The sequence below is a fragment of the Kogia breviceps genome, chromosome 17, assembly GCF_026419965.1.
Source record: "Kogia breviceps isolate mKogBre1 chromosome 17, mKogBre1 haplotype 1, whole genome shotgun sequence".
Lineage (NCBI taxonomy): Eukaryota > Metazoa > Chordata > Mammalia > Artiodactyla > Physeteridae > Kogia > Kogia breviceps.
This window is the reverse complement of record NC_081326.1, coordinates 15,047,801-15,071,611: the sequence shown is the minus strand read 5'-3', so window position 1 is coordinate 15,071,611 and position 23,811 is coordinate 15,047,801. Positions and strand designations below refer to the sequence as shown.

Below are 23,811 nucleotides of genomic sequence, written 5' to 3'. Positions count from 1 at the left end.
GCTCTGATTTATAAAGAGACTTTGTAGTCACACTGGCCTGAGTTCTGGTTCTAACCACGTTGAGTGTCCCAAGCAAGCTCCTTAATCTCTGAGTCTTTATTCTCTCCCATCTGTGACACGAAGATTATGCTGCCTGTGCCCTCGTGCTCTTCAGAGGGTTAAGTAAGATAAAGGGCCTACAGCATCTTTCCCGATACAAAGAAGGGACCAAACAGTGTTAGAAATCTGCCCCTTTCTCACTTAATACAGCAGAAAGGTCTGCCTGCATGTATGACTGGGAAGAAACGCAACCCACTCAGGTCGGAGTTCTGTAGTTTACAGTAAGATGAAAATCTCTACATAATCATTCAATCTGTTTGTTTATTCTATCTATCGGTCATGTTCTCTGTGAAAGGTACTCTCTCAAGGACAATTGTCATCAAGCTCTTTATTATTACATAGCCATTTAATCCCAGACCTGCATGGTTTTTAGGTGAAGCCTCGAGTCAATCGCTTACCAAGAATATTTGAAGAAGATTTTTGTTTTTGTTTTTTTTTTTTTACACTTCCTAAGTATGTCCAATTTGTTTTGAAAATGCAGGATTCCAATCCAACAGTCAGAAAATATGGTGTTCGGCGTGGCAGTTATAATACTGTGACTATATTTCTCAACCGTAAACTGACATGCGGTCTGACAAGCATAAAGTATACTTCTGGAGACAGTGGGATAGAATATTTGAAATCAGAACTGGAAAATTTGGGACATATGAAGGCTATAAATAGTGGGCAGAGATTGGGCTGGTTCCAGCAGAGACTCAACTCCTACTAAGAACCACATAATTAGCCAGTCCCCATTTGTTATACGTATAAATACTGGTAGATAAAAGAGGCAACTTAAACCAGAATGATAAACGAGCCATGGCTCTGCCAGGGGGCTGCCTGGCACACACATTCCCTGTTCCCAGAGCTCCGTGAAGCCCTGGACAGGGGAAGGCTGTCCTTGGGGAACTGACAATATAGCTGGGAAACAAAACGATGAGACCCAAACACCCACACACAGGGCAGTGTGTCCATTGACATGATATGGTCAACGTCAATGACCCTTCATGCTACAGGATGATGGTAGAATGATGTCACACAGGCAGTTTTAGGATGACCATGCCTCTTCCCAGGGGGAGAAGCCACTTTCTGCCCAGACCCGTTAGGAAGTTATTCCCCTTACTAGGCTGGCCAAACAATGCTGGGGTTAGAGTAGGCAGAGAGCTGGGGCAAAGAGTAAAAGCACCAGTAGGCAATGCACAGAGCATATTTGCGGGAAGCTATGCTTTTCTATTACTCTCACATTGTTTATTAGGAATAAGGCACTTCTCTGCAAACTATAATAAGGACCCTGATACAAAACTTTGACCACCCCAATACAGGACAATGGACAAGATGTGTGGGGCATGAATTTATCAGGATAATGACAGGAAGAGTCCATTTGATGAGCCCTACTCATGGCTGGTAGATACCAGACACACGGCTAAGCATACCTCCTCTCTTAATCTCAACAGATCCTATGACCGTCTCACCTTTTACAGGTAAGGACATGGGGGCCCAAGCTCACACAATAAATTGTGCAGTCCCCAACTGAATTCAAGTCTTCAAATTCCATGCATCCCAACCTAACACCCTGGCGAGAGACAATATATTTCAGGAAGGGCCAGAACAGAGACTATTCTCCCCACCTTACGCTTCTCCACGGCAAAGCATCAGAATCACTAAGGAATGCTTTGTAAATATATAGGCTTTGGCCCCAGTGTGGAATTTCTGATTCAGAGGGCCTGTATCTCCATATTCTGAAGGAGCCCACCCCCCCCCCAGGCTCACGATTCCCATACACACTTCCTGTTAAGAACTTGACAAGCCAGCTGCATCTGGCTAAGTTTTCCCGTATTTCTTCATGAGAAGAGATTAGAAATCAACGTTTAATATTAAGCATTTGTTATCTACGCAGTATAAATCCACCTCTGATGAATATGCAGCAATGACTGAATAGCCCTAGATTCATGGCGGTGGTTCAGACATACTCTAACGACCTCTCAAGATCTTCTATTCGGTTGACGTCTACTCTGGGTGACACATTCTTGACTACTGCAATAGGCCAAAGTCAGATTAAGCCAAAAGTAGGTTAAAGATTGCTCCTTAGAGAATGCTCTGACGATGGCCAAGTTATGAAAAACTGGGAGAGGCAGCAGCCAGTGGTGTACGTGTAGCAAACACAAATCAAGCGGCTTTTGGTCAATGGAACATGTCAATTTAAAAAGTACGGAACATACAATTGGACTAAAAGCAAAAATTCCCAAAGTACTCAAACTATGAAGGCAGAAAGGATGAAGGAAACACATGGGTCCATTTCCAAAGTCTTCATTTGAAATTTTTTGGTGCTGTGACCAAGGAGACGGGTATGAAAAAGAAACTAGACCAAAATATCCAAGTCCATATTTCTGTATAACCCAAGGCTCAGAGATTAGCCATTGTTTACCGCCTTACATGTGCAATTGAAGAACGGAGTAAAACACATTACACTGGTCTCTTGGCTTGATGACAGAAAAGAACATGATGCCAAGGGCAATTTATATTCCCAAACTGTCTCTGCTACTCAGTGACTTAGGTCAAAGATTTGACTCCGATGCCTTGACTTCTCAATCTGAAAATATGGGTAGAGAGCAAGAAGGGGGCTCTTGGTAGATGAGAGACACCACATTTGTACTATACTTATGCTCTAATTGCAAACTACCCACAGTTATGTACATTCTGTTTTATGTGCTTTATAAGAGTCAGATGTGGAATTCCCTGCGGTGGTGGTTGTTTTAACTCTCTAGAAACTTGAAGGGAAGTTAGAACTAAAAAGAAACTAAAGAAATAAGGCTTAAGAATTAAATGTTTCAAATATTTTCCTCCCTAATTTTCTTTGTAGAGAAATGGAAGACAGACTATCATCGGTGGGATGTGTTCAAGTGAATCATAATCAAATGTGTGTGCAAAACCATCGGTGAAGCCTAGCTGTGCAATTAAATGCCTAATTATGCTTAAAGAGCCCCTGCATTCTTTACTCGCTGACTGGATCCTCAGGAAAACACACAGTAGCCTTCTGTCTTGAGTACGGGTTCTTTAAAGTGTTTAAATGGCATGAAAGTGCAACTGTGTGCCCAATTAGGGGTGCAATTGCCGGGTCAAAGCATGAAACCCAGCCTATCCCCTGCCATGCTGGGTTAGCTCTCTAGATCCTCATTACCAACCCAAACGGCCATGTTAACCAGCTTCCTCTGTCATCCTGGGGCTCCGTGAGAAGTATTGGATGCTTTATCCTTTGTCAGTTTTAGAGATGGTACAAGGGAGAAAAAGTCAAACTTTGGTGCTTCCTTCAAGGGCTTTTATCTATTTCCTCAACTAAGAGGTTGAAAGTTATCCTCGGATGTTGCCCTGCTGCGTAGGGCGAGTACTGAGGAAAGAATAGGAACCTCCTTCAATTGCATCTCCGAATACTAATTCTGGCCAGGCCTCTCTTCAACTTATTGAAGAGAGATTAGGGACTCTCACAATATACTCACTACTAGGGACCCACAGCACATGTTCTGAAAAGGTCGTGTAGTAAGGATTTAGAATTTTCTCTTATTTGGAAGTCACAGATAAATCTTGTCCATCAAAAGGTCTGGCATTTGTTGGTCACCCATCTCCCCAGGTCCAGCTGCCTTCCGCAGATTTTTAAGTAACTGCTAGATCAGGTCATGGTCAGTGGGGGGATGGGCTGGGTGGGAAAAGCCAGAGTCAGAGGTTAGACAGCCCCACCCCTCAGGGCAGCGAAGAAGAGGGTCCCAGTGGTGGAGAAGAGGGAGGGACTTCGACATGGCAGGTGGACATGTGAGGCAGGGTCTGGGGAGCGGGCAGGAAGAGGAGAGCTGGTGGCCAAACAGTCTGTAACGGCCAGGGGGAGAGGTGCTTCAGAGGCAGGAGAACTGCAGGCTCTAGGGAGACCATTGGGATGGCAGGATTGGAGTCCCGGAGGACGTGGTGAATCCAAGGAATCAAAGAATGGTCCAAAGCAAAGCCAGGGTAAGAAGCCAGAGAACTCAGTGCTGGACCAGAGTATGAGGTCAGGGTTTGGTCATGAGAAACGAGACAAGAGTCCAAGCATTGGGAATTTTTACTTGAAAAACTTTGAAGGACCTACTGTAGAGCACAGGGAACTCTACTCAATACTCTGTAATGGCTTATATGGGAAAAGAATCTAAAAAAGAGTGGATGTATGTATATGTGTAACTGATTCGCTTTCCTGTATACCCGAAACTAACACAACACTGTAAATCAACTATACTCCAATTAAAATTTTTTTTAAAAGAAAAACTTTGGGTTTCCCTGGTGGCGCAGTGGTTGGGAGTCCGCCTGCCGATGCAGGGGACGCGGGTTCGTGCCCCGGTCTGGGAAGATCCCACGTGCCGCGGAGCGGCTGGGCCCGTGAGCCATGGCCGCTGAGCCTGCGCGTCCGGAGCCTGTGCTCCGCAACGGGAGGGGCCACAACAGTGAGAGGCCCGCGTACCGCAAAAAAATATATATATAAATAAATAAAAATAAAAACTTTGACTCAACACCTACTACGTGTCGGGTGTTGATTACAGAGGTCAGTGTTGATAATACAACAGTAAACCAACACATAAAACTAATGATCAGAAGGAGACCTAACAAGAGGCTTGGGATACTGAACACACGGTTGTAGTAGACTCAGGGAATCTTTTAGCTCCCTTCGGAGTTTGCAAATTCTGAGATAACATGCAAGTGGTTTCAGCTACAGTAATCCCAGTGCTGTCAGTGCAGTGCTCCAGCAGGCAAGTCAGGACCCCGACTTACTGGGATATGTTTATGATTCTTCCCTCCTATTTGTCCAAGCTGCTGCTTTTCTACATTCCCAGTCTTCTTTAAAAAAAAAAAAAAAAAAGAGGGACTTCCGTGGCCATCCAGTGGTTAAGACTTTGCCTGCCCATGCAGGGGGCGTGGGTTCAATCCCTGGTCGGGGAGCTAAAATCCCACATGCCACACGGCCAAAAAATCAGAAAAACATAAAACAGAAGCAATATTGTAACAAATTCAATAAAGACTTTAAAAATGGTCCACATCAAAAAAAAAAAAAAAAAAAAAGAAAGAGGAAGGAAGGAAGGGAGGGAGGGAAAGAAAATCCTATCTTAACATGCCTCACTTCCTTCCAACTTGGTTTAGGAACAAAAATCCCATGTTGATATTTCATGCCTTGTCATGAAACAGGGCTGACCTCTCACTGGCCGAGGTGTCCTCCATCGTCTGGTGGGCTCACAGAGCCTGTCCCACAAACCTCCTTCTTGCTTTTGCCAAAATAAGTTCATGTGACTGAGTCACGAAAAAAAACCACAACAGTTCAGGTGGTACAGGCCAGTCCCAGCCTCAAAGAGAAATGCAGCAGCCAAGGCTCAACATGAACAACAAAGATGCATTTATATAGTAAACCTAAAGAAGTATTTGGAATTCATTCTTATCAGAAATATGCAACCCTCATGGGCAGTACTCATGAAGTGGGAACGAGCAGGCTGCACAGTAGCTTGGTTATATAGAAATCAACAAAGTGCTACGGTAAACTCGTTTTTTTTGAGGGGATCCATTTGGTCATAGTTACTGGTTATTAGTGGATCTGACATATTCACATGATTTTTCCCAGGCTATAAACACCGAGTCACAACAGTGATGTGGCTTCTGTTGAATTAGAGAAACGAAGCTGGGGAAGCTGCTATGCTGAAGCTCATTAGCAGAACGTGAGGCAGGGTACTAAGGCAGAGGCATTCAATGCATGCAAGTCAGAATCATCTAGAACTAGGTTCTGCCTTGACGCTTCACCCTACATTACTGAAAACATCCCATGGGTTAAAAAGGACTGAGGAAGTAGCTGGGGGTACCCTGATACACTATGACACAGAGGCTTCCTGGGCGGATTCTTGGGCACCCACAGGCAGCCAACAGCACTGACCCCGCCCCCTGACACATCAAGGGCCTCACATCAGGCACCTCCGTTCAGGCTCTCATTCTCTCTCCGTTGCATTACTCAGTGGCTTCCTGCTGATCGCCCCACTTGCAGTATTTCCTCTTCCTCACAGACACATGTGCTAGAGAAATCTCCTAAAAACCACACTCTACTGATGCCACCCCGTTGCCTAACAACCTCAAGGACACATCTCTACTTATTAACGATGGTAGCTGCCATGTACTGACTGCTAAGCTTGGGCTTTGCCTTGGTTATTGTCATTCTCACAGTGATCAAATATGAGGTAGGATGAGGTAGTCCCTTCATCTATTCCGCAAACAAGCATGAATAAGTCTTTACTGAGGTCATCAGCAAGAAGAGTGAATATCAGAGAGTTTGAGGCATACTCCCCAACTGACTAGTAAGTGGTCACGTTACTATTCACATGCAGTAGTATCCAATTTGATGGCTGGGGGTCTCTCTACTCTCCCAGACTACCTTAGTGAGCAAAAAAAAAAAAGCAAACTCTTTATCTGGCATTCAAGGCCTTATGGAATCCGGACCTAAGATGTCTCCAGTTGGACTTTCCCTGCCCGTATCCTTTATTTTGGTCAAAACAAATTATATACAGGGCCCTGGAAATGACCAGCTTCACACTAGTGTCTAGCACTTTTATTCCAGTCTTACTTCACAGGATGTTTCTTTCCCATGTATTGATAAATCCCACCCACCAGTCCCAGGCATGGACTGTTAAAAAGCTACCTTTGCCACCACACCTTTCTTGTAAGCACACCTGCACCACAAACACAAGAGCTAGAAGTGACTTCTCCTTCCTCTGAACCCCCAAGCAGCCTTGTGACACTGTCTCATGGCTTGTGTCATGAATGGACATACCACAGGCTCAGAAAGTCAGAAGGACCAAGGTTTAATTCTTCACTTTTTCACTTAACTACTTAAACTCCAGGACCTCTGCCTCCCTGTGCTGTAGGACTATTTTCAGAAGTCAGTTATGAAACAAATGGAAAAGTGCTCAGCACAGCCTGCCAAGGAGCAAATGTCTCTTATTATTATTATTAAAATTATTTAAATCTACACAGTATTCTGTCTTATGACCATAAGCTCCTTGACAAGGGGGGACTACCTGACTCAGTCTTCTATTCCCACTGTGATAGGAGTGGCACACAGTAATGTTTGATGAATGAATGACAGACCTGATGGAGTTTCCAATCTAATTTCAGGTTACAACGGATACCAAACATCTATATACAATGCAACTGCAACAAGAATTTAATGAGGCAAATACATATGTGCTTCTGAGTTATTGTTTTGTTTACTTAGATGAGTCGGGTCCAGGATCCAGAATGTCACAGCTACAGTTAAAGGAGAGAAACATGCTCAAAAGATACCTCCCATCCCCCATACATGGATGAAGGAGCACTCACAAGGTTTGGGGAGGACAGCAGGGGTAGCAAGAAGCATCATCATAGTAGCTGGTAGGAATAGCAGCCAAAATTTACCAAGCACTTCAGTAGGTACCAGACAATCGTTTAAACGCTTCACGTGTGTTAACTCATTGAATCCTCACAACAACCCATGTGAGGTAGCTTCTATTCTTTCCCCATTTTTAGATGAGGAAACTGAGGCAGAGAAAAATTATTTCTAAGGTCTCACAGGATGTGATAGAACAGGGATTTGAACCAGAGCCCAGGTATTCCACACGTCGTGGCAGAGACAGTCTCAATGCTGTGCTATCCCACCACACTGGTAAGGACACCAGTCCATCCAGACCTCAGGAAAGCTTCCTGTCCCCGATCCACCAGTCACCACACTAATTGGGCTGCTTCCTTTAGGAGATCCTGATGCCATCAGTGGGGTGGAAGCAAAGTATTGACATGAGAGCACACTAAGATGACTGTGGGTGAAATGACCCACTCAGATGGAGCTTCAGAGTCAAGGACCCTGGGAGGACCTTGGAGAGCAAGCTTTCGGAAGAGATCGCAGTGTGTGAGGAAGCAGATACAAGCTGAGGCAAAAGAATAAAGGGTTGCAGCCTTGCTCCTGGATGAGTTCCTTCAGGAAAACATATACAAGCAATTTGATGCCCATGTTTTTAGAATCCCACATTGCTTTAGGCATCAACTTGCCACAGTTGAGGCTCTAGAGCCATTTGATGCTGAGGAGCTAATATTGAAATTGCTGTTTAAGCTAGTTAAACATAATGAGAGCTCTTCCTAATGGAAACCATGAGAAAATAAAATAGGCCCACATAAATGCAGCCCAGCATGGCTGCGACCATTCATTAATATCGCTCTCACATAAACCATCCGCTCCTGAAGGGCCAGAGGCGACCACACTCTGGAGCATGAAGCTAATGAATTTCAGAAGAAGGAATTTTGCAAATCCTCCTTAAGGTTGCCACGGGCTGGAATATGATGAATGCCTGCTCTGTTTCACTAAATATGTGAAAGGTGGACCTTCTACTACAGGGTCATCTGTGCACCAGTGCAGGGCCACAATATGAGTGCCTAGCTGACATCTCAAGTCCGCAGAAGACAGCACTGGGCTGGCCATTTCACTCGCTAATTTAGACCAACTCCTGGACAAGCTTTCTTTCATCCAGTTGGCCCTAGAACATGGATTTTCAATGGAATGACAAAGAGGGCAAAACTTGGCTCTTGGGGGATGAGAAAAAAAATCTTACTCTTTTTTGTATAAATCACAGCTATTCATAAGGTAAATAAACAGATATAGAGGATATCTGTGGTATTAAAATTCTGTGGTGAGGGAAGCCATTAGGGAAAAAATACAGCCCCTTGTGGGAGTAGGACAAGAATGAACCCGCTTTTTTAAACACTGGAAAAGAGAAGCACAAAAAAATTGGAAAAGGTTGCTGATGGCAGAAGCAGGAAGACAGGAAAAACAATATTACCCCATCTTCAGTTTTTGCCAAAATCTACCCATAGTCTCTAAGGACATGACTAGAGCCTACATCCCAGTCCTTCTTTAGTATGACTCGGTCCAACCAGCCATCATCAAAGAACATAATGGAGGCACCCCACTTGTACAAATGAGGACAAACCCAAAGGTCAGCTGTGCCCTGCAATTTGGAAAAACATAATGAGGCCTCAGGAGAAAACAAATCTGATGACACCTTGACCTTGGACTTCTAACTTCAAGAAATGTGGGAAAAGTTAACTTCTGTTGTTGAAGTTCACCCAGTCTATGGCATTTTGTTATTGCAGCCCTAGCAAACTAATACACCTGCTATGGTATCCATGGCAGGTATCAGTTCATCCCTAGTGGTCACTCATACCAGGTTCTCCTCTCCTGGGCACAGGAAGACAATTCCCCCAAATCTAACCAATTAGGTGCAAGCAGAAGTGACATATCACATTTCTGGGCTAAAACATTAAATTGCTGTGCCAAGACACTCCATAACTCTCTTCCATGCCACAGTGATCAACAAACATGAGGAGATGGAGGTGCCAGGAGATGGAAGTAGCCGAGAGTCCTAAACCATCACTTCCCTGGAGAACTGGCTTGTGCCTGCAGGGGACATTGTGTGAAAGAAAAATAAGCTTTGTTCTGTTACGCCACTGAGATTTTCAACTTTATTTTTTACACAGCATGACTTGGCCTATCCTTACTGATGTACCCACCCTACGTATGTTTGGGAGAAGGGCTCCTGGTGGTACTGGGGTGTCTCCTTGTGGGCCACCTATGACATGAGACATCCTCCCTCTAACAAAATCATAAGGAAATGAAACAAATTGACAATGAAATGAACAGTTCAAACAAAGGGGCTGATCCACATGGAGCATCAACAAACCAGAGACAAAGAATAAGAATCTGTCCACGTTTCTCTACGCTTGTCAAGTTGGGGGAGAATTCTGAGGGCGTGAGCAGTCAGGGGCCACAAAAGGGGGGGGCACATTTTGGCATAAGGCAGGGCAGGCCAGTGGGTTCTGTGGTGGCCTTAAGGAAATGTCCTTAAAGACCTTCTCTGGTTTCCTTCTCCCCAGGAAGGCCCTTTGATTCTTGGAGTTTGATTTCCTAGTCAAGAATAACTCTTCCCACAAAATATATACACCACTGAACACTGTAAATAGATTTCCTGGTACATGTCAATTTAACTGTGCATTTAGCTAGTAGAATTCTGACAAACACCTCAAGACTTCATTACCCCAAAGGGCACCACTTATCCATGTTCCAAACTTCCACAAAGAATTCCACATAGACTAAGCCACCAGTATAACCCAGCTTTATGACACAAAGTATGAGGGGATGATGCCCTCAACTTGTTGGTAGATTTCATTCAATGTATCCTCTTTTCACCTATGCTTTCTTGTTCATTTCTTAATCCCTTCAGTCCTCTTCTCAACACCATGATTGACTTATCTTTCGCTCTTGACACTTGATTTCTGTCTCACGGGGAAACCCAGCAAGGTGAGTCCAAGTCAGGTCCTATAAAAAGAATGCTTGGGCCAAAAGGTCAGGAGAGGCACCTGATTTCCAAGAAGAGTTCCACTTGCCAGGCCATGTGGCTTCCATACGGTCTTAACAGCGACCAGACTGAGCCCTTATCCTAACTGGTCTGCCCAGAGAGGGGACCTTTCTGTAATTCGCGCAAAGGTCCTTGTGAGCTGGTGATGGCTGTGCCCCACATCACACACCCCTTTCCAAAGCTTTTAATTTTCCCTCAGTGCCATATCCACACTGTTGCGTACATACTTCACAGCAGACAGTCCCTGTAACAGGGCTGCCCCATCGCCATTGACTCAGGCATCACTTCTGTGAGTGGGTTTTCCCTGGCATCTGGTGGACAGACGCCATACCCACATCATTACTTAATTCTGTGGTTCTCAACAGTACCACCCAAAAGGGAAATTTGGAAATTTGTGGTGGTGGCTTTTAGGGTTCTCGCAACAATTAGAAGCACTACTGGCTTTAGAGAGCAAGGGCGATGGATGCTAGCTGTCCTGCAGGGTGTGGGGTGGTCCTGCACAGCAGAGAATTGTCCCTCATCCTGTGTGATTCTCAAATGTCCCTCCTAATTTCATGGAGCTGATAAACTTTCAGACATTCATGCAAATATAAGCTAAATGCGTGCCACGTGCTAGCCCCTCTTTCAGGGGTCCTGGGTGAATGAAATTCTCTGCTCCCCGCAGCTTATAAAAACCTATTATAATTTTCTGAGCCTGGAACCTGACTCAATTTTACATAGAAAGAAAGTACTTTTGCACTGTCTTAAGATCCCATTATGCTTTCTGAAATGCAACCACCATGCAAATTGAGGGAAAAATTGTAAGTAATTTTGTTCTGAAGTCCACCAAGAATTGTTCACTGTATCAGAAAACCACATCACCAGTTGTATCATGACAACCAAGCCACCAGTGTAATTTGTCTTTCCAGTTTACATTTGCACCTGTGCCATTGACAGGGACTCTGACTAGGCAAACATCAGACTCCTTCATGAACTTTTTGCTCACAGCCAGGCCCAAACACATTCAGAAACAGGTGTTATTTTATTGTACATGGCTTTCCTTTAGTTTCAGCTACATCCTAGTTAGGGTATTATGTTGTTATTGTTTTTTTAATGTGTGTGTGGTTGGTTATATTATCAGTGAATCTCATTTCAGGATGGCAAATGTAATGTAAAATATTGTGCCTTTCTTTCATAGAGGGGGTACTGCATCTGATTAGTTGGGCATCCATTCCTTAACCACCGAAGTACTCAGCCTCCCAGCTTTCAGTGGAAAGTCTCTTCCCCAACAACTTTCTAGAAAGCCTTTTGAGAACAGGAGATCCCTCATGTCCCCCCTTTTTAAAACTTAAGAGTCCCCTTCAGTCTAATGAATTGAGGAATACCTTCTCAAGGAACTATATCCAATGAAAGTCTCAACACATGGGATAGAAAAGCCCATGTGGTTATTTATAGGGAAGCTAGTGAAAAAAAACCTGAATTCCATACACTCCAGTAACTTTAATGTCAAGTTAGATAAAATCCTGAAAATCTCACATTCCCTAATTCGATACAGTAAGTTATTCACAAAAATTAATAAAGCCTCAGGCAAAATTCTTCTCCAGAGAGCCCTCATCTCTGCTCTTCAGGTCTTTCAACTGATTGAATCAGGCCCACCCAGACTATTTTGGACCATCTCCCTCAGAAAAGTCAACTGATTATGGTCTTTAATCACATCTACAAAACACCTTCACAGCAACACCAAGATCAGCATTTGATTGAATAATGGGGTGACAGCCTAGCCCAGTGGACTCATCAAAAGACCATAACAGTCCACCCCTTGTCCACTGGGCACCCGTCTCTTAAAATCATCATCTCCAAATAAAGAGAATAAGAAAGCCATACCTCTGCCTACCACAGTGCAACTATCCTTCATATAACTGAAAACACACCAACCCTTTCCCCAGAAGAGAATGCCAATTCTTGGGGAAAGTTCATACTTCTCCTTTGATGTCCTGTTACTGAAACACTGTGCTATAATGTTCATCATTATTAATAACGTTTATGTTAGATGGTAAGAGAAAGAAAAAAACCCAAAGATATTTGCTTAGTGTGTATATAAATATAGTAATAACAAAATAGCTGGTAACTATTCCCAGCTATAATATCCTCAACTTCCAAATGAGAATGACAAGGCTCACCTCACAAAGTTGCTGAGGGAATTATGTGATGTGACGTGTTACAAGCACTAGATTCTAAATATCATCAGGAGCGTCAGTATTACTTCTGGACGGGCACCTGTAATGGTATTAAGGTGAGGACTGGGACTCAGAAGAAAAGGGAATTAAGAAATGGATGTTTCTAGGGCAAAAGAAAAAAGAAAACCAACAACAGAAATAAAACCTTGGTGAAATATACCGATTTCTTGGATGAAAAGACTAAATACTGAAAAGATCTAAATTGTTCTCATAGGGTAACAGAGAAACAGACTTCCATTTAGAGAGCAAAACTGTCCTTTGATAAGCAAAATCCCTAAATAACATCTTGAGCTGGAAATAATCGGGCCTCTTTCCTCCTCCTCTCCAGTCATACTGCTCCACTAGCCCACACAGAGGGACCTCTGGATCCCAATAAAGGAGCGTCCGAGATTGCCCTACATGAATACGCTGAGAATTCGGAGGACTGGAGACAAAGAAAGAGACAGACACAGAGCTTGAGACAGAGGCCGGGAAAGAAATGGAGGCTCCTAGGGCTGGCACAGCTGTGCGCAAGAGGACCGGCAACAAGGCGCCAAGGGGGCTTGAACTGCACTTGTCAGGACCTCAACATGGTCCCTAAAAACGAGTTTATTATATGTAAATTTTAACCCACTAAAATTGATTTTTAAAAAATTCTATGATGCTCTGAATTTTTATAAAATGTAACACGTTAGAAAAACCTGGAAGGAAACAGCAAAACATTAGCAGTGGTTATTTCTCGGTAGTAAGAGTATAAGTGATGCTTCTAGGAAGCAGTCTTGTATTTTCAGTTCCTCAAGTAAGTGTACCGATTTTTTTCAGAATCGGAAAAAGTAAAATCTTACTGAAGGAGAGTAGTTTTTCCAACCAAGCCCGTGCTCAGTTCAGAACAGTGCTGACCCCTTAAAACCTACCCATTTCAAATTAATATCGGTTCACAGGGCACGATCCATCTATTGTTTTGATTGCTACCCAAGTTCCAGTTCTCTTCAGAATCTCTGTCTGCCTTTGAAATTAATCAAAAAAGCGAATGAACAGGGAGCAGTGAAAGCATTCGCTCCTCTCGGATAGAAAGGGCAACAAACGGAAAGACTCAAGTCTCGGGTTTCCAGACAGCTCTGCTAAAGAATTCACCGTGGCCTTGGGTGAGACACTTCCCCTCCAGGCCACAGCTTCTTCAGCTATAAACCGAGGGCCCTGAACGGGATGATCTCTAAGGGCCCCTCCAGCATTGACATCCCAGCATTTTACATGCCCCTCGGGGAGGAAAAGAAAGCAAAGCAGGAATCCATCGCTGAGTCATCTCTTCATGGCATTGTGAGAGAAATCACACCTCAGACAGCCCCCTTCTCTCTGTTTCTCTATTTCATCCTCACCTTCTCAGCCTTCTTTCTTCCTGCCAATCGCATGGCAGTAAAACTTATTTTTCACTCCCAACACTTCAGCTATTCTGGCTGTTACTCAGGGAGTTCAGTCCTTATTGGTATCTGATTTTGCTCTGGCACTCCACAAGGGTCTAAACATTTCCTCCCTCTCCACTGCAGCTTATTCCAGCAAAACTTCACACCCTCTCCTTTGCTGAAAGCTTCTCCTGCCCCTCCCCACACCGCCCTCCCTGCTATCAATACATAAATGCATTTAAGAAAACTGCGTGAATGCAGGGAGGCTGGGGGAGCGGGGGCGGAGGCTCTGAGATCTTAATGTAATCGTGCTCACTTTAAGATTTACAGTCATTTGTCCTTGGCTCCATCTTCCCAGAAATGACTGGCACGGGAAGATTTTTTGAAGGGCTGTTGACTCAGGTCTCACTTGGCGGGTCTTGGGGGGATCATGTCAGTTACAGTTTCATCTGCCAAGTTTGTATTCCCTGCTGACCCGGGTTGGATTTTAAATTTCCATCAAGGCCACCTGCCTGGTGTTAATTAGTTATGGTTTCTCATTTTATATGCAAACTTGTTTTAAACTTGTCTGTGAACTGGCGTAGCATCTTGGGCAACTCCCCTGGTTCTACTGTACAGGCAGCAGTCTTAGCTGACCCAGCTATCTGTACTTGAACAGAATGATGTAGCCGGGATGGTAGAATGTCCAGCAAAAATCTGAGGATGACCGTTGCAAAATCTAAGTAAATCCCAATTCCTATTTTTCTCCTATTGTTCTTTTCAAAAATCTTGAACTTATAATTTAGGATAATTTTTTCTTATTCCCCCACCCCACATTACATGCCCTATACTCCGTAGTAATATACCTTATTACTTATATATAGGAGAACATTACAGAGAAACACAAACCTATTGTTTTTAATGCTGCTCTACATATCTCTATAGGTTTTACCCATTGGTGATGTCTTCACCAACTGACAATTATTAAATCAGATCAACTGGTTTCCTCTTGCTTTACCAGGCACTGGGCAGAGGAAATGATCTTTTCAGACGAGTAGCTTTCCTTTAGCGTGAAAAATCAAAGGCAAAGTGTTCTGTCCTCCACTCATGTCAGCATGTTCTCAGAAGACATATTCTGACCAAATAACTTTCAGAAATGTATCCTCAATTTTCCTTCAACCCACAGTACAAAAGTAAACAGAAGCACATTAGAATGGTGGACATAACAGCCTACAGTATAAAGATCTGGCATTAGCACATAAATAAAGTGAGCCTAGCACTTTGGAAGGGCTAAGAATCCCTCTTCTCTCCAGGGCTCAGAAATAAAAATTGAATCTGAGGGAGAGTCAGGAGTCACTGGCTTTCAAAGAAGAGCTTGTGTCTGTAGGTATTCTGATGTTAAAGCCATTAATTCTCACCTAATCTTGGACCAGCATTAAATGGAGGTGTAAAGAATGAACTGGTATCCTTGTTGTCACTTTACATTTCCTTGAGTTGCCTGTCACAGAGGTTTCCTTATCGTTGTTAGAAATGTCCATTTCGAGACGTGACAAGGAGCGTCATCTTCAGAGAAGTGTTGTTGTTTCTCATGTGTCCCAGACTATCTGATTTTATGTTCGACTGTGCCAATGACTAAATCCAGGGCTAAAGTGGCTGGAAAGAGAGGGTATGGAATTACTTTGCTGTCATAATTTAATGGACAATTTTCTGGTGCTAAGTATTAAATGGTTTTAGGAAGTGATAAATGGCACCAGCCTCGGGAGTTGGAAGGATTCCATTTCTCCAACTGCTCTCTTTTGGATCCACAGATAATCTGGGATTAGCTGGCAATAGGAAAAGCCATTGGCCAGGGCCACCTCAGCTTCCCGACACAGAGCCATGGGACGCCTCCGGATGAGGGAAGAAAAGAAGCTGTGACATGCAGGTCAGATCACTCTATGGTGCCCAAGTCAGGTTGGAAAAAAGCTAACTTTGTGCCAGATGATAAACGTAGAAATGAAATCTCTAAAAGCAAACGTCCTTTTGTTGTAAACGTACGTGAATTACTGAGATGCAGTTTACTGAAGAACTTGCACCTTTTGGAAGGTAAAAATACTGACAGGTCCTAGGTACTGTGGTCCGTATATGTTTTTATATTATGCACGTGAATGCATATGTACATTATATACGTATTGCATGTTTATGAACATGCATATTAACAAATTATGCATTCTTCTAGAGGTCATGATGAACTAAACAATTACGTACACTGTGTTGTAATGAGTGTGTACTGGTACGTACCGGTTAGGCATAGCTCTCATAATTCCCAGCACAGGAGCAGATTCCAACCCGTCAAATCTACATCCAGCCCTTTACTGGAATTTTTAAAAGCAGTGTTGTACGATTAGAGAAGAAAACAGTGATTCAGCTCAACTTGTAGTACTATGTACCTTCACTCGATCGATATTCTTTTCAAGGACAGATACATTTGCTTACTTTCATGGCAAGTGATTACACATTCTGATCTTGCCCTATGCCAGGTACAACTGTCCGACACATTCGTGTTTTTGCTATTTCCGGGGCTCTGAGCTGAATTCCTTTTTCTTCGGAGAACTAGAATTTTCCTTTAGTATGTATCACTTGTCTTTGAAGTATTCACCATTTTGCTGTCATTTTTCCCTCCGAGATCACTTTATTCTCTGGCTTACTGATCTCAAACCCTTTAAAAAAATTCCTAATTTCCACTGCCTTCAAATCAAAGTCCAATGTTTGAATCTGTCATTTATGTAACAAAAGTGCTATTTTTACCCTTGGATCCTATTAGATTCCCTACTGAATCAAAAAGGGTCAGATTTGTTACTAACTAGAAAATCATTTATAAGAATATTACTTTCTTGTTTTGAATCATTAAATATCTGTGTCATACTTTGCTTGAAAGTATGAGGCAGGGGTTAATTTGTCATAAGTAAGCTACCATTTGACTTAAATTCAGCTTGTATTTCTTAACTTTCAAGTTAAAAATATCATACTCCTTTTAAGAGTTCATTTAAAACAAAGGGGGATGTATGTGGGTGGATGGATAGACAGACAGAAGACCCTTTAAAAAATAAAGCAGATTCAGTAAACAGAAAGAAGGGCTATTAAAAAACAAAAAAACTACAGGAACTAAGTGAGTCAGTTATTCGACACTAATTGAATACTGTCGAAGAAGAAAGAGTATGTTAGAAGTATACCCTAAATAAACATGGATAATTATTGGCTGGAAGGATAATCACAGAATCCATATTTTTAGTTTTAGGGAGGGAAAAAAAGACAGAGAGCAGAAGCCACTTACTATAGATAGCCATCCTCTTAGACACAAAGAGACTAGTGAGCTGATATCAATGTGTAGAATTAAAAAAAAAAAAATCAACCATTAGCCAAACTACAAAAGAGTAGTTAGCATGAGAACTTCAAGTACTTGGCAAGAAACCATGACTAGAACCCAAGTTTGACTCTTAAAGTAATTACACAGCTACAGATGAAAAAATAAACTGATTTGTACCTTAATATTTGTGTTTCTTTAATTCCTGGGCTGTATCTGTATAGTCTCTCTGAGCTTCTAATTATAATAAATGATTAAATATTTACTATCAGGGCTTGTATTAAGTCCCTCATCTGGCCACACTTGGGGAAATTCTAGCACACATATAGAAGTAACTACCTTAACTGCAGGTAAAATGTCTAGGGGGAATATTCCATTGAACTGGCTTTATGTGACAGCAAATTTTGCAGACAGACATATAAAAGAAGGAATAAAGCCTTAGTCCATTATGTAAATCGCTGAAGATAATATACTATCTTTTTTTAATAGCTTGGGATTAAACTATTTATCCACTATCAAAGGGGTCTTTGCATTGTTTCTTTAAGAAATGGTAACGATTAGTTTTTATGCATTACGGATTCTCTGAGTTAAGTCTCCCTAGTGATTAATACCGCGCATTTTCAAAATAGCTTCTCAGCATGGCCTGAAAACCAACCACCCCGCCAAGGAAACTGAAGTTATGAACACCTGTCAATAAGGACAGAGTCAACTGAGATAACCAGTACCTTGGAACATATAGTGAGGTGACAAAAAATACTTTTCCTTTCAAGATTATTCTAAGGGAAACAAAGATTGCATTTTTTTCAGTTTTGTTTTCTACAAACTATATTTTCTACAAAAGGCACATATGGCTTTTTCAAACGAAGATACAAGTCAGAAGAATTATTTTTCATACCCACGTGGAAGTCCAGAACGCAAAATGGTCTTGACTGGCTGCCTCTCCCTCAGATGGCCATGGCGTGTACCGCCCTCCTCTCCGTCCCGCCCTCTCTTTGCTCTCACTTCCTCTAGTTCATTCACAGAGCTGTCTTAAAGAACTTAATACACTATTTATAGGATGACTTAGGGTGAGAAACGCTGGTCACAGCAAATAGCTAGTATATCTAGGATGTTGTAAAAGGTATACAACTTATTTATTTGTGTACAAGGAAATCAAACAAAAATCTCAATGTAATCTATTCATTAGTTGTCAGGAAAAAAAAGATTCACCTAAACTGTGTTGTAATGAATACACAGAAACACCTAAGCAACCTAAAGTTTCACTCATTAGGGACTTCCCCGGTGGCACAGTGGTTAAGAACCCGCCTGCCAGTGCAGGGGACACAGATTCGATCCAGGAAGACCCCACATGCCGTGGAGCAGCTAAGCCCATGTGCCACAACTACTGAGCCCATGTGCCACAACTACTGAGCCCATGTGCCACAACTACTGAGCCCACACGTCACAACTACTGAGCCCACATGCCACAACTACTGAAGCCCATGCACATAGAGCCCGTGCTCCGCGACAAGAAGCCACCGCAGTGAGAAGCCCGCACACCGCAACTAGAGAAAGGCCACGTGCAGCAGTGAAGACCCAACGCAGCCAAAAATAAATAATAAATGAAAAAAATTTTTTAAAGTTTCACTAATTAATTGGCACCTATAACACAGACCCAGTTTGGGACAGACTTCAAGATTTGGCTTAAACTTTGCATGGCCTTTCATTAACAAAGGCTTAACAATATCTATATACTAAACGATGACAATTTCACCACATATAGGATTTTTCACTATCTTTTTTAAAGAAATGGTTTTAATAGCTCATATCTCCAGACTATGAAGCATAAAAATATTTCATCTCTTACTTTTCTTCTTGCTTAAAAAAAAAAAAACCTTAGTTTTAATCAGCTTTAACAGTAATCAATTTTCAATTGATTTTTTTCAATCAAGCAATTTTCCAGGAACCTGACTCAAAAGCTCTGCCTAATATATATCATCCGAATGATTACATTAATAAAAACCCAGGTAATGTGCTTTATGAATAACAGATTGATTTTAGATTCCTATAAAACCTAAAGCAATTTCATAAAAGTCACCATTGTTGGGATTTAGTGTGGTTTCATGCTTTTCCTCCATCAATCCTCCAGTTGGTGGGATTTATCTTTTTATGTGAAATGCATGACAAAATATTTGACTGGTTATCAATTCATTAGGAAAGTCGTTACATGGTACTTCCAATGAGGTTAGAGCAAAATGATTTTGGAATTTCCAGAATTTCCAGAAATGGAAGGAAGCCTGACCAACTTTGAACTCTGCTCAAGGAATAAAAAGTGGGATTGATGCCATTTTGAAATGTCGGTGCATGTGTGTCTGCCAGGTTCTCTTCCTGCCAACTGCAAAATCTCCTGAAATGTCATCCAAATTTGATTAAAGACAGGTTACTTCAAATTCACTCTTTTACATCCATGTAATAAAAATGGGTACATGTTTCAAAATTATTGACAGGAAAGTAACCAAAACCAGGTGAAAGGTTGGGACTAACTTTCTCTCTTTAGGGAAGTACGGTAGATGTTCCACCTAGTGTTAGCACACTAGGAATAATAGGTACTCCGGGGGAAAAAAAAAAAAAAAAAAAGTAATGGCTGCTTTACCATGTTATCGTAACTGTCTCATTAAATAAAGTTGCCCTCCCGATTTAGTGCTTCTGTGATGTCAACCGATCCTAGAAACACAGATGTGGTAACCTCAGCGTCCTAGACCATTTTAGAAGGAACAAGAGCTAATGTTTGATTGTTCAAAAGAGAGAAATTGCTGTGGAAGCAGCACAATGAACTGTCTAGAAGATCATTAGACGACACTGAGCTCCACTGGATGCCCGACTCCACAGGGCTACAGAGACATGAGACAGCGCATGGCCCCTCCAGGCACTCACAGTTGGATGAGAAGGCAAACAGGTCATATGAGAAACACCAAAAATAAAGAAACGTATGGAATTTCTTAGGATTGCTGAGGAAGGAAAAGCTATCACACAGGTAGATGGGTGGCAGGGCAGGCAGCAGAGCCTTGAAGGATGAGTAGAGCTCAGATGGACAAGAAAACAAGGGGTAAGGGAAAAACAAGTCACAAGGACAGCAAGGCATAGAAAAAGAAGTAGCAATTTCCTCACAGAAGAGAGAGCCCCTCCTTTGTCCAGACTGTCTTTCAGTCTCCCCCCGCAGAGCAAAGAGGAGATGTTTTTACCGTCCAGTCTAGTTAAGATAACGTCTCCCTCTGGAGTACAGGTTGTGCAGGCCTGCTTGCAGATCATTCTGAAAGGCTGGGGGCCCTAAGCCCCCCGGTTCCTCAGCAGTGATGCAAACCCAACTTGTACACGGCATCTACCTGAATCACTCCGTGTCATCCCTGGGGGTCTTGTGGGGCGAGGGAAACCTACACAGCCATGAAGCACGTGCTGTTTACCGTGCCCTGCGTAAAAAAGTCCTTTGTCTCTCACCCAGGAGACTTGTGTCTTCTGCCAGAACCCATGGGACGGTGGCAGGCAAGTCTGTTAGCTTATAAGTAGGGTAAAATCGCAGACCACTCACCATTTTTAACAGAAGGGTAGTGAATCAATCCATTGGGTGAGACAGCAAACAGAGGGGAATGAAATAAGACATTTGGGCGAAAGATGAGCTTGATTTTGTTCTTGTTAAACTTGAAGCAGTTGTGGAGGCAGGGAGTTGGCAACAGAGATCTGTATTTTATGAGAGAGATCTGGGCTAGAGATACATATCTTAAAATTATTAGAATCCACATGGGAGTTAAGACCTTGAGGACGAAAAACCATATCCTGGAGAACACCGATATTTAAGTGGTAGCTATGAGGGTAGAGTCTACAGGAAGAGACAGAATGGAATGAGGATACTGGAAGCCAAGAAAGTGGAGAATTCCCAGGAGGGAGTAATCACCGGTGTAATTAGGAAATTTCCAATAATAGAAAAACTAAAATCCCACTCGATTTGGCACCTAGAAAGTCACCGTTGTCCTTGCATGATGTGCTGGTCCTGGATCTGTCGGCCTTTAGGTCCCCTCTTACCCTTCCCCTCGCTCTGTGTTCCAGATGTCTGAACCTGCAGGCTGCACTTCCCAGGAGCCAGGGTCAGCTGGGCTGAGTACAGCCAATGGTTGGCATGGATGAGAGATTACAAGACGAAGGGAACAGAGAGATCAGGTATTCCTGCTTCTCCTCTCTGCTGTGGATAGCGTATCTGGCAGTACGTGGGCTGAATCCCCTCCATGGCTTCAGCTCCCACTGGACAAGCCAACCGATTCAAGGGTCATGCCTCCTAGGGTCATCTGCAGGCCAGGGTCTGAGAGCACCATCTTCACTTTGTCCCTCCATTCCAACTGTGGGAGTAGCTTCCAGCTGTGGCCACCTCTGGGATTCCGCACCATCCTCTGTCTGGTTTCTCAGTTACTCTACCACCCACCTAATCAACTTTCCCGCTTTATTATTTTCTTCGTAACAAATCCCTGAAGTTGTTCATTTTTGCCTGGTTGCATCCTGATTAGTAAGAACAGGTAAGAACGAGGGGTAAGAACAAAAGCCAAATCTTATGGGTGAAAGAATGGAGAAGGAAGATGTCAATGACCAGTCGAATAGATTACTCTTCGAGTAGTTGCGCAAAAAGAGAGACTTGATGGTAGTTGGAGGGTTGGATTTTTTAAGCTTGATTCGGGGTTTAGATTGGGTAAGACACGAGCTTATTTTAGGCTGAGGGGAAGATGTGTGAAAAGAGTGAAAGAATCAAAGGTAGAGGAATTGAGGGAGTTTGATTAATGGAACAAGATCCCAGAAGAAAGAGGAGGAGGTGAGGGGTTTCACAATGTCCAGATAACAGGTCCAATCCAACTAACAGGGTTTTTTTCCCCCAATACATCAGAGAAAACTGGCTAATAGTTCAGTTAGATCAACATGGTCTGTCTGATGGGGAATAAAGTTATATCATCAGCTACCCAGCTAACAAGTTTGACCCCAGCCTGAAATCGGTACCTGGAAACCAGCAATACAAAGGTAAGGAGTGATGTGGCTATAAGTCACCTTGTAAGTAAAGTGGGTGAAATTTTCTGGTGGACTCAGTTTCTCCCAGAAGTTTGAGGCTTTGTGGAGTTTAGAGGTGAAAAGGGGGGCTGGAGGAGAGTGGTGATGGTTTGGAATTCCTCTGTGTGGGGAGTGGAAACTGGCCCAGGATCTCTGAAAGGATTGATGGGTAATGCAGAGGGTCCAGCTGAGGTTGGGAGAAGGAATCTTAGTGGTACTGATCTGCATAATTGTGTTTTTTTTTTAGTTTAGTTTTTATTTATTTATTTATTTTTGGCTGTGTTGGGGTCTTCGTTTCTGTGCGAGGGCTTTCTCTAGTTGCGGCAAGTGGGGGCCACTCTTCATCGCGCAGTGCGCGGGCCTCTCACTGCTGTGGCCTCTCCCATTGAGGAGCACAGGCTCCGGACGCGCAGGCGCAGCGGCCATGGCTCGCGGGCCCGGCCGCTCCGCGGCACGTGGGATCTTCCCGGACCGGGGCACGAACACACATCCCCCGCATGGGCAGGCGGACTCTCAACCACTGCGCCACCCGGGAAGCCCTGCATAGTTTTATAGTTTGTTTTTCCCCCCTCAGATATCAGTTGCCTCCTTTTGGGAGCAGGATGGCAAATCCAGGGTTGGGGTCTTGCAAGACGTGCATTGTGGGAGGACAGGACTGCAGGGAGTCATAGATGAGGAAGTGGTTTGGGCGGTCCCCCGTGGGACAGAGGCAGCATACCCAGGAGAAAGAAGGCACAGGGTTGCAGGGGTGGGCAGGACTGACTTCCCGTCCCAGCTAAGAAAGCTTGGGCAGGCGACAACCTTTCTAAGCCTCAGTTCCTTCATCCAAGAAGTGAAAATAGTCCCTACCTCAAACGGTTATAAGACTGAACAAGAAAACGTATATACAGTGTGAATTAAAGATTCTGACACACACAAAGAACTTAGCAAAGAACAGTGCAGTGAGATATTTTCACCAATCAGATCCCTAAGCAATTTTATAGTAAATCTGTCGATCTCTCTTTGAGGATGGGTGTCAATCCGAGAACAATTCGGAAACTTCTCTAAAGCACACAATGCCAGGTTCCAAAACAAGCCCATTTCAGGCCACCCTGTGGCTCCAAACTACACAGGAAGATGCTGGTGAGCCTCCGATCTACCGTCCTCTAGAGCGGCGGTCCCCAACCTTTTTGGCACCAGGGACTGGTTTCATGGAAGCCAATTTTTCCACGGGGCAGGGCTGGGGGCGGGGAGGGCTCAGGCGGTAACCGGCAGCAGCAGATGAAGCTTCGCTAGCTCCCCGTTCACCTCCCGCCGTGCGAGCCGGTTCCTAACAGGCTGCGGCC

At 43.4% G+C, this 23,811-nt stretch overlaps 1 non-coding gene across 1 annotated transcript; it reads right to left on the bottom strand.

The window, feature by feature from the left end:
- Positions 1 to 22,315: 22,315 nt before the first annotated feature.
- LOC131744313 (small nucleolar SNORD12/SNORD106) lies at positions 22,316 to 22,405 on the bottom strand. Its single transcript, XR_009332100.1, has one exon. It is a non-coding gene; the product is annotated as a small nucleolar SNORD12/SNORD106 (small nucleolar RNA).
- Positions 22,406 to 23,811: the final 1,406 nt, after the last annotated feature.